Source organism: Pteronotus mesoamericanus, unplaced genomic scaffold, assembly GCF_021234165.1.
Source record: "Pteronotus mesoamericanus isolate MK-2021 breed Mesoamerican mustached bat unplaced genomic scaffold, CSHL_Meso_final scaffold_167, whole genome shotgun sequence".
NCBI lineage: Eukaryota > Metazoa > Chordata > Mammalia > Chiroptera > Mormoopidae > Pteronotus > Pteronotus mesoamericanus.
The window spans coordinates 2,783,589-2,800,597 of record NW_026555308.1 but is presented as its reverse complement, the minus strand read 5'-3'; the positions used below and the strand labels follow the sequence as shown (position 1 = coordinate 2,800,597).

General features: G+C 40.2%; 1 protein-coding gene across 2 annotated transcripts in view; it reads left to right on the top strand.

The window, feature by feature from the left end:
* CREBBP (CREB binding protein) overlaps positions 1-17,009 on the top strand; it is a 134,779-nt gene that overhangs the window by 55,762 nt on the left and 62,008 nt on the right. The gene's annotated exons all lie outside the window — the stretch shown is intronic.

Genomic DNA, 17,009 nt, shown 5'->3' with positions numbered 1-17,009 from the left:
GTGGGTGATAGGGAAATAACCCATAATTCTTACGAGTAGCTCTCTCTCAGTGAGTTTACATTTTCTGAGATGATCTGGCAGTCAGGGGGCTAGGTAGAGATGATTCAGCCAGTCCTCTCAGGCTCCCCTTTGTGGAGGGACAGGGTTCATGACTCTGAATCTCTGTACCTTTCTCTTCAGAGTCACCTGCTTTATTCATTATTAGAGCCAAGAGAATCTGAGAGACAGGTTTTAGCACACATTCTGTCTGTCAGTGGTTAAGGCTGTCAGTAGAAGCCCATCGATTTGTGTTACAGTTAAACAAAGGACATTCATCTTCCAAGGACTGTATCATGTCTCTGAGGTGTGGGCGTTGTGTCTAACTTGGTAGATGGTTTTGTGTGTCTTCATTCTCCCTGAGATTTCTCACCTATAAAATAGGCATTATCCTTGTAACCTCTTGGCCTAACTAACCAAGGTATTATAGGAAAAATAGCTCCTTTTGCACCACAGAATAAAATCCCTTTAATTCCAAACAGTAAAGTGGGGGAGCATTTGTTTTTTATCAGACCTCACTGTACACACATAGCTGCTGAATATCTAATGTGCCTTTGGTGATCAGTTGAGGCCGGAAACAGTCAACTCTGTTCTTCCCTGGGCTTGTTGCTGGGAACCTGCCCTTCCAGTATTGTCCAGTTCCAGCCATATACATCCAGTACCTAAACAAAACTCCCTGCTCCCCTAGCTTGCCTCTCCAAGCTCTGGAGACAGCAGTCCGCATCCAGCACCCACATTCTCCCTAATCTCACCTGCCTTTCCTTCTCCATTTCTTACTGGGGGGACCATAGCCTGGGTTCCAGTGCTGGCAGTCATCATCGGAGCTTGCTCAGCGACCTGGAGCACATTTTGGCTTCAGAGTAAAAGCATTTGCTTCTTTACAGTTATCCTGTGTTTTGTAGTCTGGGAAACTCTGACCTAATATTTTTCTCCTCTCTTTTTCCTAATCTTATTCAGCCCCCGTTTCCCATCCTCTCTACTTCACTCACAGCTTGGTGGCGGAATACCTTTGCTTCACATTCCCCTGCCTTCCTATGCTGATCTAGGGGACTGACTGAATTTCTGAAAATGGTACATTTGTTAGGGTCAAGTTCAAACGACTGTGAAGAGGCTTCTGGTTTCCTTCCCCTCTTCCAGGGCTAGTGGGGACAACCCTTTGGTCTGGAGCAGGGCTTCTCTTTTCCTCAGCACTATTAACATTTGGGACTAGATCATTCTCTATGGTGGCAGCTGTCCTGTATTGTGGGACATTTAACAGCATGCCTGGCCTTCACCCACTAGATGCTCATAGCACTCTCCCCCTTCACCTTTCTACCTCCCCACAATGGCCCCAGGTGAGAACTCCTGCTCTTGCGAATGGTTAGGTGAGGCAGTAACAACAGCATTTCATTGTGTCTGTCTTCGTGACATCTAGCAGGAATAAAACTGGTTCTTTTCTTCCCTATCTCTTTCTTTGTCTCCCTCTCTCCACCCACTCTCCCTAGCATCTGTACTCCTTTCCTAGCTGTCAGTTTCCTACCAGGACACTTGTGGACGTTCTCCGGGAGGTACCTTTGGAGGGCAGGCTTTGAGTGAGCTCCTCATACATATGTGGGGTGATGGGAGGGCCCTACCAGCCTGTATGTCTATGCCACAGAGTGACCCAGCCAGAGCCTTCATGTTGTAAGGATAGCAATGAGAGGGCTGGGCAGAGAAGTGGGACAGCCAGTGCACTCAGTTCACCTGACATCTTTGTAAGTACCATCGTATCCTGTGTTTTTCTTATCCTCACAATAGTCTCTTTGAAAGACATTGTCACATGTCCCATTTTACAGATGAGGAAGTTGAGGTTCTGAGGGGTTTTGGTTTGTTTAGGTTCTGTAGCTTCCTGTTTGCAAAGCCCAATGCTCTCTTTAATTATGTCTGATACCATGTTTTAGCAGCTCCAAGTCCACTGGGAGTGCTAACTAACCTGTGCTTATATCGTTTGTTTGCAGTTCCTCGAGCATGTTTTGTGGTCTTCCTTAAATTTTTTAAATTGTTTCTGGTCCCTTGGAATTATAGATTTTGGCACAGTGAGGGAAAGCAGTTACCAAAAATCTAAGTCTCGTTAATGAAAAAAGAAAAGAAAAGAGAAATAAGAATCCTTGAATTTATTTGTATGTTTTGTCATGCTATAAGGAGTAATCTTTTGATGCCCAACTGGATTCAATGTACCAAACAATTAGGGTCAGGGTTCTGATGCCCTGTTTGAGCTCTTCATGGAATGATTTAAACCACTTGGTCATTAGTCAAGGAGCTTTTGCTTTTTTCCTCTCCTCATTTCTAGAGGATTGCAACATCATTGGGCGGCATTAAGAAAGGGGAGATAGGGACGTTCTTTTAATTTGCCACATTTGTCGAATGCCCTGTCTGTGCCCAGGTGCACCAGGAATGCAGGTGTATGTGACATAGAGTTCACCCTCTTTCATGAAATTGGGAGGAGGTGGTGCTGGAGAAAAAAATAATTACAAAGCACAAACTGCCCTAACAGGTCTAAGTAATATGTGGCAATTGAGGTTGACACGGGAACCTCCTTAGATGGAGCCGTTGGAGAAGGCTGCACCATGGAGGGAGATTTGAGGGCAAGATCAGAAGGATGAACAGAAGCCATGGAGACCCCAGGGCCCTGGGAGAACATTGGCTTGTGTAGGATCTGGCAGAAGTCCAGTGGGAAAAATGACTCTCGAGTGAAGGAGAGCAGTGTGAGTGGATGTTGGGGATTACACAGGAGCCGTTTCAGGGAGGGCCATGAGTGTCAGTGACCACTGCAGTGGTCTGAGCTACAGGAGATTGTGGCCTGGAGGTGGCTGATCACAGTAGGGACAGGACACCAGATGAAGTTGGCCAATGCAGTAGACGTGTGGGGTTGCCATGTGAATTGACTTGGTGGATGGTGGCATCATTTACAGAGTTGAGGGAGGAACGGACTTAGAGAGGGGTCCGCTTCAGATGTGTTCCTTTTGAATGTTTGTGATATGTCCAGGTTGGGTGTCAGGCAGACTGGTAGGCATACGATTAGGGCAGCAGCACCCATGTGGGAGCTGGGGTAACTATATTGCAGCAAAGACTGTGAAGTGAACAAGATCATGCGGGGGGAAAGAACTAGAAGAGAGAGTGGATCAAGGAGGAGCCAGCAAAGGAGACAGCAAGGGAACGGTGTTCTGCAGTCTAAAGGGGAGTACGTTTGAACAGGAGGAAATGGTGCAGTGGAAGTGATTAAGAGGAGGGCAGATCTGCATCACTGGAACTTGCAGGTAAAGCTGTAGGTAAATCATTATCCACCGAGAGTTAAATGTAACTTAGAGTCATGGGGACCTGGAGACCTGCAGGTCATGGTGCTCTGTTGTCATCCTCTGGGATAGGCTGTGGGAGCGCTGAAAGGTTCAGAGCTCCTGTTGCACGTGGGTCACTGTTGAGGGCATACATACTCAGGACTGTGTTCAAAAGCAAGTAGCACATTTTCCTAAATTTTCAGACGTATCATTGCACCTCTGTCTTTGGCCATTTTATTTATAATTTTTTACCTTTCTACAGATTTTGGAAGAGTGTTAGAAATTTCACCACACTATATTTCATGATTCCAAGATGAGCATTTTTTTTTCACATTATACTTTTTCTGAAATCAGGATGTTTTAGAAACAGTGAAGTTTTAGATCTTATAAATTACAGTATGCATGATCTTGCTCATAATTTAAATTAATGAATGACACAGCTATTAAACATATTTATTACACAATTTTCCAGGAGAGCTTACATGGATATAATAACTTTAAAAGTATTTAAAGTTTACTGACAAAAGAACAGGAGCAAGTTTGGGAGGAGGAGGATATTGTATTGTCTTTCTGTAGACTGTGGTTGAAGTCTGAGGGGCTTTTCTCAGAGGAGGTATGTGCAGCAGAGTGTGGAAGGAAAAGTAGTTCCAGGGCAGTCCTCTGGAAGAGGAAGCTACCTGATTCCTGGTGACATTGTCCTTCCATTTTCATCAGAAATATGTCTTAACACAGAGTAAGAGAGCCTTTGCAGGAAGGAGGGTATCTCAGACTCCAGGTGGGACGGGAGTTGTTAATAAGGTCATTGCTCACCTTCATGACAACCCAGTCTGGAGCGGGGGTGGTGTTTTACGTAGCATTGTTTGGAAGTGGGACACATCTCAGGCGTATCTAACATGCGAAAGTTTGGTGCCCAAAGGGGCCTTATCATCAGGTTCCCCCAGGGAGTCCCCTGTTGGGCCCCGGATGTGGTCTCCTACAAGGGCAATATCTCATAGGCAGTTTCAATGTGTGACTTTTTTTTTCTTTTTGAGAAAAACTAAGAACTACATTGTGAGACTTTACCATTCTTAAAACTGTAACACGAGTTTTATCAGGAGTGTTGCTTATTTAAAATTGCTCACAAGAGTGGTGTTGGGATTTGTTTCAGTCATACGTTAGAGAATAGATGTGGAAAATTTTGACGAGGCTCCCAGGCAACTCCTGATCCAGGTCTCTAAATGGAAGGGAAGTGTAACTGATGAAGGTCTGTTTATACCAGCTAGGGTTGTAGAATTCAGAATAACATAGTTGAGACAGAGCCACTGGCGGCACATGGGTGGCAAGCCATCAGCCATGGCCCTTGCTGGGGTAACTGCAACTCACAGTTCTGTGTTTCTCTAAGTATGTCCTTGGACCCACTGCATCAGAGTGACTGGTTCCTGGGACCCACCCAGTCCTTCTGGTTCAATAACTCTTAGAGCAGTGACATTCAACTTATTCCATCTCATGGCACACAAAAACTAATTACTAAAATTTTGCGGCACGCGAAAGAAACAAATTTTCGTTGATCTTACCAAAAAAATAGGTATAATTTTGATTCATTCACATTGGGTAGCTATTGTTGTGTTGGCTGTTGTCATTTTCTTTTATTTGACAGCCTTAAGGGAAAAGAGGTCAGTGTCCCTGACTAAATAGTCAGGTATAACATGTTTTAAAAATTTCTGTGACACACTTGTTGAAAATTGCTGTCTTAGAGAAAGGGTGAGGAATCTGTGTTTTTATGGTCACTATTATTTGTGAAACTTCAGGTTTTTTTCTTTATCAGTTTCCCAGTGTATGTCACTTAATTCTCTTTAAGGCAGTTCAAGACAATTACCAAATAGGTGGTCTTGTTCTTTTTCTTACTCCGGAATCTACAGTTTTAAACAAGCTCCAGCAGTGACTTTGATGTAGAACAGTGATTTTCAGCCAGTGTGCCACAAGAATTTTTTAAAACATGCAATACATAACTATTTAGTCGGGGCACTGACCTCTGTTCCCTTAGATTGTCTGATGAAAAATGACAACAGTCAACACAATAGACATCCATGTGAATGAATCAAAATCAGACCTGTTTTTTGTCAGATTGGCAAGTAATGTATTTTATGGTGTGCTGCAGAATTTTAGTAATTAGTTTGTGTGCTCTGAGATGAAAAAGGTTGAAAATCACTGATGTAGAATGTTTTCAGAGCCACTGTCCACTGTAGTGAGTGACCAGATGCCCAGCTGTCCCTTTGTGGGATGGGCTTACTTTGTTGGTCTCTCTGTTTGCTTCAGTACTTTACAAGACTCCCCCCACCCACACACACCCTTGTTTGTCCTGTTCTCTCATAGTGTTTTGTTTCCTGCATCCAGTCTCTGATCATTAAGGGATTGAGACGTGAACTGATCAAACAGGGTTAAACCTCATGTACCCAAGGGCTTCCTTGCAGAGATGCTCACATTCCTAACATAGGACACTAACTCCCTGTCCTTCACAAGTGAGGATTTAAAATCACTGGTGGTCTGATATTTCCCTCTAGCCCAGGAATAAGGAGAGCTCTTCTGTTCATTTTCATGGAAACAATGAGTGAGTAGTTATGTTAGCACTTTACCACAAAAGCAGTGTCTGTAGAAAAGCATTCTATGACTATGAATTATGCCTCAGTAATTGAATTGGGAAACATGGGAAAATATTGGCAAGTATTGGTCCATAATTACTGGTAATCCAAGTGTTTGTATAATTTTAGGATTTTACTTCTGTTACTCTTTTTTGCCTCCACCTGAGAACATGTGTTTATGGGACCTTTTAGAATAACTTTTAGTCTAGCCCTGACCACGTGGCTGTTGGTTGAGCATCCTCCCACAAAGTGAAAGGTCTCCAGTTTGATTCCTGGTCGGGGCACATGCCTGGATTGTGCCTAGTCCACAGTTGGGATGCGTGTGAGAGGCAGCAGGTCGCTGTTTCTTTCAAACATCAATGTTTCCCTCCCCCCTTATCCCAAATAAATAAATAAAGTCTTTACCAAAAAAAGAATAACTTTTAGTCCAAATTCTTATCAGTAGCTGTATAAATCCTTGTTACTATTTAAACATCCCCTTTTGTTGTGAACAATATATATCAGCTGGGAAACACAGCCTAAGCACAAAATATGATATCTTACAAATATCAAGAAACTATAAATTGATAAAATTTAATGAAGTCCTTTGACATCAGGCACAACCTGAGAGTATTGCAAGTATTCAGTCAAGGTCATTTAACTTTGTTGCCAATATGGGTTTCCATTAACCAACAATGTCTTCTCTAGAGTGTGGTTGGTATACTTTCTTCAATGAAACCTTCTACGTGGAAGCATAAATTATCTCCAGAGACATTCAGCTCTCTCACCATACATAGAGACCCATTAAGAAACAAGGTTTCTCCTGTCTAAACTCCATACCTACAAGTGACTAGGGTTGGAACTTCTGCGTGCCTGTTAGCAACCCAAACTGGGGCTGTTTACCAGACATTTCTGAGAAATGAAGTGACTGTTAGAACTTGGTAGATAGTACATTTAATGGGTCTGGATGGGGACAGTCATAGCTACCAAAGATGTAAATACAGTACTTTATCATATCTGAAGAGTGAGGAACCATGGCTGTCTTTTCATGGCCCTGATCACCCTAACTTCATTTTACCTTTTCCATAATCATCTGAAATGGTCATAAGGCTCAAGTCACTAAAACAAATTTGTTAGTCAAATGATTAACTTACCAAGTTATCAAAAACTTAACTGTAAATATTTTTGAAGAATATGTCTTTAAATATTGATGGTATTCAAGAATATTCCTTGAAAGTTTTCTTAATAAATTGGTGATTCTTCTGAACTCTTGGTCATTTGGTCAGTGGGCCCGATACCTTTTGAGACAGACTCCTTAAGTCAGTTGAGACCTGCTGGTCTGATTGGCCCATCACCTTGGCCATTGGGATTGATCCAGCACCTTCTACCTTGTAGGGTTTTTTTGTGCAGTAGCAAGTAACCACTCACTCCTCCTTGGCAGACCAGCTCTGCAGTTCAGAAGGAATCATCTTGAGTCAGGGTATAGAGTTAGGGGGTAGGGTCTGTTCACGTATCAGTCCCCCTACCTTTGCCCTCCACCTTGCCCATTGCATTTTCCTTCTTGACTTAGCCACTTTTCCAGGGTAAGATCATAGCGTTCTGATTTTGAAGATTTCTTAGGAATCATTTTGATCCAACTTAAAATAGTTTTAAGTTACTTTCCTATTGAGTTTACATATTGAGTTATAAAGTTGTTTTTTTTTTTAGTCAATAAACACCAAGAAAAAAAATAAAACACAAGAAACATTATTCCTTCCATCTAAAACAGCTATGTTTCTTACCAGTTGATCTTTATCTCAAAGGTGATTATCTCTCCTTCCCAGTTTGATAGCTGTGTGCATTTAATGAGTAATTTCTTTATTTTATGACTCCGAAGCTTTGTATACCCAGCTGTTCTAGGGCCCTTTGGGGGGAATCAAAACAAGCAAATATTGCAGAGCAATCTCTTGTCCCACCTGGTGTTCACTTTGGTGTCATTTTCTAACTTTTAACGGGAGGTTGGGGAGAAGGAAAGTTTCCAGATGGGCCCAGGGAAGAATGTCAGAGGAGTGTGGGTCTGTACCCCATCTGAGACATGGGATTTGAGGCCAGGTTGATCTGAAGAACTGTGTATAGGGATCTCAGCCTGATGTGGATTTGTGGCAGTGGTTTATGTGGTGGGAGGAAGCTATTTCATCCCCATTCTGTCTTGGTCAAGTTCTGCTTCTTACTGTTTGCACTGGAGTCCTTTGCAGATATTAAAAGCTATTCTTGGACTCTTAGTGGAAAATAACTTATTTTTCTAGGAATAATGCCAAGATAAACTTATGTACTCCTGTGCACATCTGTGATTATATACTTAAGATCGAGTACAGGGCATATAGAAAAATGGGGTTGGTATTGATTATTCAAGATCATGTAACAATAGCAGCCCTAATAAAAGTACTCTTGATTCCTTTTAAAAATTGAGGAATACCACAGAAATATAAGATTTGCCTTTCAAAATCATTTGATGGACTTGTGTAAATGATAGTTGAGATATGGTGACAAATGATACGTGCGAAGATCATGTGGCCAAATCTAGCAGTGGGAGTGGGGTGAGCAGGCTGTACCCGGACAGCTGCTGGGTCTGTGTGCTTTGTTTTTACCTGCTGTTACTCATGGCTCAAAATGCTAAGATGTGTTGGAGGAGTCACAGTTGAACCAATGTGACTCCCATACCATGTTGGCCTTTTCTTTCCATGATTAGGAATTACATGTGAGCTGATTTGAGTTCCAGAAATGCATACTGCATAAATGTTAAGACTTTTGATGGATATTGTTACATTCATTGCCTTCCAACAAAAGCCACTTGCCAGATCACCAGCATTACAAGATGCTCCCAAGGCTGTAGGTTTATTATTCTGAGCTTTGATAGCAAATGATAGTGTCTCATTATTTTGATAAGCAATTTTTTTGATTACTGGTAAAAATTTAAGGTACTTATATTTAGAGAAATACATACTTCTTTTTTTTGAGTTGCTTAGTTCCTGTCCTTTGCCAGTTTTTGTGCTAGAGTCTCTTAGAACACTTTATAAAGCAAGGTGGGTGGCAGAGAGGTTATGGGTGGGAGCTCTACTGCTAGATCTTCTCCTCCACCACTGAGGGTACCACCTGGCAAGGCGCATACCTGTGGGCCTCAGTTACTTTTCTTGTAAAGTAATGCTGGCCCTGAGTTAGTTCCTTCCTTGGGAATTGGGTATTAAATGAGCACTGAACAAAGAGCCTGGCATGAAGTACTTGAGAAATTAAGACTGGCCAGGAGGAAGAGAAAAAATAATACCTACATTATTATTTGCTCTGCCTTGTGTGTTCAGTATTTTTTTCCTGGTTTGTTGATTGCTTTCACATTTGTTCCCATGGCTTGGTCCTGACAGGGAGTATAAGTTCTCCTGTAGTCTGTCCTCTTGCACTTCCCTTAATGGCATAGCCCACCACTGCGTAAGAATTACCTGTGGGCCTTTTTCTTTAAGTGTTTCTGTCTTATTCTCTGTAAAAGTAAAGGCATGTTCATTTCGGAAAATCTGGGAAAAGTACGAAGCTAAAATTAGTAATGCATCCCCTATGGAACTTTAACAAATAGAACTGCTCCTGGTTCCACCCTAGATTTTCAAAACATGGTTTCTGGGACAGAAGAATGGGGAATCTGTATGTGAATAGGTTTTTACTGAGAATTTTTTAAGAACCACTGCTTTCTTTCTTTCTTTCTTTCTTTCTTTTTTTTGAGGAAGGTCTTTACCACCTTTGCATTACAAAATATTTTATTACCCTCTAGTACATTTACAATTTTATCTTTTTTATCTTTTTAATTTTTTTGTAAATTTTATTTATTTACTTTTAGAGAGAGGGAAAGGGAGACAGAAAGAGAGGGAGAGAAACATCAATCAGTGAAAGATATATCAATCAGTTGTCTCTCACACGCTCCCAACCAGGGACCTGGCCTGCAACCCAGGCGTGTGCCTTGACCAGGAATCCAACGGTGACCTTCTGGTTCGCAGGCTGGCACTCAGTCCACTGAGCCACACCAGCCAGGGCTATTTTTTGTCTTTAATTCTTTGTCATTTTTCTACTGATTCTTCTTAATTCTATTTTTCCACCAAAGTAGAATGTTTTTTGGCTTTAAAAATAGTAGATGCTTGTAAAACATTCAAACAACACATAATTATAACTATTATCCCGTCACTGTCCAGAGATAACCACCAGATAATATTAGGGTTTTTCTAAGAATAGGTACAAACATACAGAGTTAATAAAAAATGAATGACCTTATAGTACTATTCTATAACTTTTTTTTTAGCTTAATATGTTAGAGACAGCTTTTCATGAAAGTATAATGGTCTAATTTTTTATTATTATTATTATTATTATTATAACAATCATTGTAGGACAGGCCTCAGCTGGGCCATTCTTTTGCTCCACATGGCTGTTACTGGGGTCTCTTGAGGTCTGCCTCATTTTTCATGACTAGGTATTATTTCATTAGGTCTCGCCATAATTTTGTTTTAATTAGTCTACCTTTGAAAGGCATTTAGAAGTTTTCCAGTTTTTAATAATTTAAGGAAGGTGTGATGCCTGTCTTTACACATGCATTTTAGTGCTCTAGTTTACAGCGTTTCCATAATAAATCATAAGAAGCAAAACTACTGAATCAGAAGAAATGCACATTTTTCTGTTTGATCCATGTTGCTTTCCAAAGCCAAACTAAATTGCATTACCATCAGAGTGCCTGAGAATTGCTGTTTCTCTATATCCTCATCAATATCAGTCATTATATTTTTATCTTGGTTCTACTGATATGTGAAAAATACCTTTTATGTTCATTTCATTTCTTTGATGATTAGTTAACAGAGAACTTAACAGATTTTGGGGGGATATATGCATATAGAATTCTCCCCATTGAAGTATACAGTTCAGTGGCATTTAGTACATTGTGCAACCATCATCACCAGTCAATTTTAGAACATTTTCAACACTCCAAAATGAAACCCTGTACCATTAACAGTTACTCTCCATTTCCCCTGATTCCCCAGCTGGAGGCAACCACTGATCTGTTTTCTGCCCCTATGCATTTACCTACTCTGAACATTTTATGGAAATGAGATTTTACAACCTTTTTCCTTTCATGGCACACAAAAACTAATTACTAAAATTCTGTGACATACCAAAAATATATATTTTTTGCCAAAATGACAAAACATAGGTATAATTTTGATTCATTCACACTGGACTGTTGTTGTGTTGGCTGTTGTCTTTTTTTTTAATTGATTATGCTATTACAGTTGTCCCATTTTTTTTCCCCTTCCCTTTTTCTCCTCCTCCCTATACCTTCCATCCCACCAGCATTCCCCCAGCCCCACCCCTTAGTTCATGTGCATGGGTTGTACATGTAAGTTCTTTGGCTTTTCCGTTTCGTATACTATTCTTAAACCTCCCCCTGTCTATTTTGTACCTATTTATGCTTCTTATTCCCTGTATCTTTTCCCCCATTTCCCTCCTCTCCCTCCCCTCTGATCTCCATTTCTATGATTCTGTTCCTATTCTAATTGTTTGCTTAGTTTGTTTTTGGTTTGTTTGTTTTATGTTGTTGATAGTTGTGAGTTTGTTGTCATTTTACTGTTCACAGTTTCTGATCTTCATCTTTTTTTTAGATAACATTTCATATAATAAGGGCTTGGTGATGATGAACTGCTTTAACTTGACCTTACCTGGGAAGCACTTTATCTGCCCTTCCATTCTAAGTGATAGTTTTGCTGGGTGGAGTAATCTTGGATGTAGGTCCTTGTCTTTCATGACTTTGAATACTTCTTGCCAGCCTATTCCTGCCTGCAAGGTTTCTTTTGAGAAATCAGCTGATAGTCTTATGGAAACTCCTTTGTAGATAACTGTCTTGCTGCTTTGAAGATTCTCTCCTTATCTTTAATCTTGGGTAATGTAATTATGATGTGCCTTGGTGTGTGCTTCCTTGGGTCCTACTTCTTTGGGACTCTGAACTTCCTGGATCTCTTGGAAGTCTATTTCCTTGGCCAGATTGAGGAAGTTCTCCTTCATTATTTGTCCAAAGAAGTTTTCGACTTCTTTCTCTGCCTGTTCTCCTTCTGGCACCCCTATGATTTGGATGTTGGAACGTTTCAAGTTGTCTCCGAGGTTCCAAAGCCTCTCCTCATTTTTTAAAATTCTTGTTTCTTCATTCTATTTTGGTTAAATGTTTATCTCTTACTTCTGCTCCAAATCATTGATTTGAGTCCCAGTTTTCTTCCATTTACTGTTGGTTCCCTGTAAATTTTTCTTTATTTCGCTTTGCATAACCTTCACTTTTTCAACCAATTCAGTGAGCATCCAGATTACCAGTGTTTTGAACTGTACACCCTGATAGGTTGGCTATTTCTTCATCACTTAGCTCTATTTTTGGAGCTTTGATCTGGTCTTTCATTTGGGCCACATTTCTTTGTCTCAGTGTACCTGTTAGGTTGGAAGGGGCAGAGGCTTAGTTATTTGCCAGGGCAGGGCAACCCATGTTGCCTCATTGTGATGCTGTGTGGGGGAGGGGTCCAAGAGGGGACAGTGCTGCTTGCTCAGTTCCCAGCCAGCTTTCAGTCACTTCCCCCGCTACCCAAAAGCAAATCGCTACCCAAAAGCAAATCGGGCCCTTCTGGTGCTGATTCCCAGGTGGGTGGGTTAGTGTTATGTTCTAGGAGCCTCTCCAACAAACTCTCCTGTGAGGCTGGGAGTTTTTCCCACCACCGCAAACCGCCCCCCCCCCACCCCCACACGTGTCTTTACCTCCAGAGGTTTTGAGGCTTTCTTTTCCCACAGTGGAACCCTGGGTTGTGCGGTCTGTCTTTCTCCCCAGCTACTGTTCCCGGTTTATCTGTACGCAAATGTGGGACCACCAGGTCCTCCAGCCAGGACCTCTAAACCCTGTCTACCCATCTCCGCCCCACTTCCAGTCTGGATGAATGTTTCTTCATTAGCTCCTTAGTTGTCAGACTTCCATATAGTTCAATTTTCTGGCCGTCTGGTAATTTTTTTTTGTTTTTAAATTTGTCGTCCTTTTTTTGGTTGTGCAAGGAGGCAAAGTGTATCTACTTATGGCTCTGTTTTGGCCAGAAGTCAGTCAGTGTCTGTCTGTCTGTCTATGTCTCTCTCTCTCTCTCTCTCTCTTAATTTGACAACCTAAGGGAACAGTGGCCAGTATCCCTAACTAAATAGTCAGATATTGTTGTTTTAAAAATTATTGTGGCACACTGGTTGAAAATTGCTGACTTAGCATGATGTTTTCAAAGCTGATGTTGTAGCATGTATCTGTTGATGGGCATTTTTAGTTTCCATTTTTTGGCTATTGTGACTAATGAGGCTACAAATATTTGTGTACACATTTTTGTGTAAACATATGTTTTCACTTCTCTTGGGTATACACTTGGGAGGATAATTACTAGGTCATCTGGTAAATCAAGGTATAACCTTCTGATGAACTGCCAGACTGTTTTCCAAAGGAGCTGCTTAGTTTGACATTCCAGTATTATATAAGGGTTCCAATTTTTTCATGTGCTCACCAAAACTTGTTACTGTCTTTTTTATTATATCTGCCCTGGTGGGTAGAGTGGTATCTCACTGTGGTTCTGATTTGCATTTCTTTAATGGCTAATGGTGTTGAGCATCATTTTATGTGCTTATTGACCAATTGTATATCTTCTCTGGGAAAATGTCTATTTGCATCTTCTGTCCATTTTTTAATTAGGTTATTTGTCTTTTTTATCATTGAAATGTAAGAGTTCTTTGTATATTTTAGATATAAGTCCCTTATCACATAAATGATTTGCAAATATTTTCTCTGATTTTTATGGTTGTCTTTCACTCTTGATCCATAGTGTCTTTTGAAGCATAACATTTTTTAATTTTAATGAGGTTCAATTTTTATTGTTATTGTTTGTGCTTTTGGTGACATATCTAAGAATCCATTGCCTAATCCAAGGTCATGAAGATTTATTCCTGTGATCTTTTCTAAATATTTTGTAGTTTTAGCTCTCACATTTAGATCTTTCTTTTATTCATTTTGAGTTAATTATCGAGTTTGATGTAAAGAAGGGGTACACCCTCATTTTTTTCATGTGGATATCCAGTTGTCCTGTCGTTTTCATCACTATTAGTTGAAAAAACCGTTCTGTCCACTAAGTTTTCTTCTCATCGAGGTATAGAACATTTTATATAATAAGAGCTACAACCTTTCTGGAAAAAATACAGGGTGAAGCCAAAGTAGGTTTTCAGTTGTTTGCATGGAAAATAATACAATAAATAATAATACAAGCACAAACTCTGTGTTTTGTGTACTCAGAACTGTAAACCTACTTGGACCCCACCCTGTATATCAGGAGCTTTAAGAATCGTCTTAACTTTTGACTTGCTCTTTCCATTTCTCAAAAACAACCATTTTCCCTGTAGTTTTCCCTTTTTCAATCCTTTATCTTATGTCATTATGTTAAGTTTTTTTATCTTTATTCTAAAAATGTTCTTTATTTTTTCCTAATACTTTTAATTGTTTCAATCTATTTGTATGCATTCTAATTCATCTGGAATTTAATTTTATATTTAAAGGTGATATAGGACCAATGTACATGTTTCTTTTTCTGGACTTGTGTGAAGAAATATGTCACTTTATAGCCTTGGTATCTGACAAGAGAGATTTCTCCCTTTATTACTGTTTTGCAAACAAAATTGCATAAAATTTATGCTCTGCTTTTGTGGGTATTTTCAATGCTGCAGTTCTGTTCTGTATTTTTTTCCACAGGGTTCTTGTCTAAGCACTTTCCTTTCATTCCAAGTGCCTGCCTGATGAACAGTGGGGACTAAGCAGGGAAGTTTGTCCAGTCTGAGGATGCCTCTGACATAGATTTCAGGCCACTTCCAGTTCATACAACCCTTTAATCTCATTGAACAGCAGTTTAAGAGAGGAGGAGTAAATGCACCCTGTGTTTGTAAGCACTTAGCAAACTGGACTAACGCTGTACAAGTATACAGATAATCTATGGGAAAGGCCAAACATAGGGCTATGAGGCATGTCTTCTGTTCCATTTTGCTGTTGATTCAGCTTCATCCTCCAGTTTGCTTTTGAGATGTGTAAACAGTGTGTAGAACTAATTAAACATCTACAGATAGACAGATAATAGACAACATTTTGAATGTTCTGTATGGTTTCCAACCATGCTATTTCTGCATGTCGAGATTTCAGTACATGGCCATGTATAATGTATAGTTCAAAAGACGCTAATAAGAACATCCCAAATGAGAAACAGTGTGTAACTTTTAATGACTTAAAAACAACCTGTCCATAATTTAATTGCAAGGTTATAATTTTTCACTTTATTTTTAAATGTGATTTTTATTTATTTATAACATTTCTGTATTTTAAGAAACAGCAGGCTTGGTCTCTTCAAGTCACTGTCATTAGAAAATAAAGGGGATTGCCCTGGCCAGTGTGGCTCAGTTAGTTGGAGCATGGTCAGGACACATACTCCGTTGCATGGTTGATCCCCAGTCAGGGCGCATACAAGAAGGCAACCAATTTATGTTTCTTTCTCACATTGATGTTTCTCTCCCTTTCTCACTCTCTCCTTTCTCTCCTCCCTTCCCTCCCTCCCCCATCCCCTCTCTCTAAAAGCAATGAAAATAAGTCCTCTGGTGTGGGGAAAAAAAATAAAAGGGGAAAACAACAATCAGCTGTAGAGTGTGGGCCTTAATTTGGTCCTGATTTGTGCAAGCCAGGTGTAAAAGTCATTTTTTTGACAACTAGAGAAATTTGCATATGGCCTTAGGTACCAGCAAATATTAAAGAGTTATCAGTCATTTTGTTAGGTATCCTTTCCTCTCTGCCTTTTTATGTTGGAAATTTTTGTAAATCAAAAGAAAGAGACCTAAACAAGGATCATCTTAACACTTCTCACATTCTGTATGTCCGTTCCTGTTAGTTTTTGATTGGGCTCCCCCCCCCCCCCCCCCCCCCCGCCCACCCATGAGAATAAGCTGATGAAGGAGGAGACTTAACATCAATACTGTTGCTGAATGCTGTTGGGAGCATAGTCAAAAGCTACATATTGAAGCTTTATTTTAAATTGCAAGAAAAGGGGGAGAGAGGTTACAGTTTATACCGAGCCATACATTCATTACAAATCCTGCTGTCATACCATATAGACAGAACCTGAAGTAAATAACAAGCCCGATCTAATTATTTATCATATATAATAGAGGGCTGTGGTTCATACATATTCATGTTCACAGAAAAAAAAGATTGTAAGAAGAAAAACCTATCAAAACTTTAATAGTGGGCTCCTGGATACTAGAATTTCAGGTGTTGTTTCCTTAATGATTTTGTTGCTTTCCAAATTGTCTATATTACTTTTATAATCAGGGAGAAATTAATGTAAGGAAAGTAGGCTGTTTTGTCTTAATTAACTACTTACTACCCCAGTCAGCAAGCTCTGCTTCTCAGCTAGGACTTTGCTTTTGCTTCAGACCTTAGTTTGGCTTCCCAGACTTGTGATCCTGATTAAAGCTGTGTAGCTTTTTGACATGCTTATTCTTTGAGTTCTCATAAAGATAAAACCAAAACAGAAAACCCTGTAACTTTAAAAAATGAACTTTGGTTCATTAAGGAATATTTTTAATAGTTTTTCCCCTACCTAATTGCAAGTATATGGTTTTAATTCTTTTTTATAAAGATTTTATTTATTTTTTTAGAGAGAGGGGAACAGGTGGAGAAAGAGAGGAAGAGAAATATCAATGTGTGGTTACCTCTCACGCCCCCCTCCTGGCCCCCCCACTGGGGACCTGGCCTGCAACCCAGGCATGTGCCCTGACTGGGAATCGAACCGGTGACCCCTTGCTTCGCAGTTTGGCGCTCAATCCACCGGGCCACACCAGTCAGAGCAGTATATGGTTTTAATTCTTAATTTGAAAAGTCAGAGTAGTTGTGTACATCAGAGGAGTCAGTGAGTGTTATGAAATCAAGTTGGTAGTGTTAGTATCAGCATATCAGAGTGTATATGAAGAGTGTTGGCTGTAGTTTGTAAAG